Source organism: Orycteropus afer, unplaced genomic scaffold (genome assembly GCF_000298275.1).
Source record: "Orycteropus afer afer isolate SDZICR_OR568_19922 unplaced genomic scaffold, OryAfe1.0 scaffold00189, whole genome shotgun sequence".
Taxonomy (NCBI): Eukaryota; Metazoa; Chordata; class Mammalia; order Tubulidentata; family Orycteropodidae; genus Orycteropus; species Orycteropus afer.
The window spans coordinates 6,297,465-6,298,072 of NW_006921776.1; positions in this window are offsets into that span (position 1 = coordinate 6,297,465).

Consider the following 608-nt stretch of genomic DNA (forward strand, 5'->3'; position numbering starts at 1 on the left):
ATTGGTTTCCCTTTTCTTTGTTGAAGAGGGTCTGTGCAATCCTTCTGCCTAGCCCACCATCTTGCCCCGCCTCTCTTAATCAGTTTTTGAAAGTATTTTATCCAAAGCTAGAATGCATACTAGATACATAGATATAGATTGATTAACATAGCTGAATTTTCCACAGGACTCAGGAAATTGTTTTATTTATTTATTATTTTTATAATTGGTGACTAAGGGATCTGAGAGAGAATAAAGTACAGTTGAATCATATTATATTGGAGCAAAGAGTATAGACAATGGTTAGAATGCAGGAATATCTGTGATCAAAATTCTCTTCAACTACCCTACAAGAAATTACAACTGATTTTAAGGTAAGCTAGAGTTCTCGTGGTGACCTCATGTGTGTCATTGTAGAACTATTCTGTACAGAGTTTTGTTTCTGTTGCTAGATGCTGGCTAGTTGGATTCGAGTCATAGCAAGCATTCTGTCATGTACAACAGAATGAAACACTGCCCAGTCCCACACCATCCTCACAATCATTGCTATGCTTGAACCCATTGTTGCAGCCACTCTGTCAATCTATCTTGTTGAAGGGTCTTCTTCTTCTTTTTTTTTTTTTTTTTTT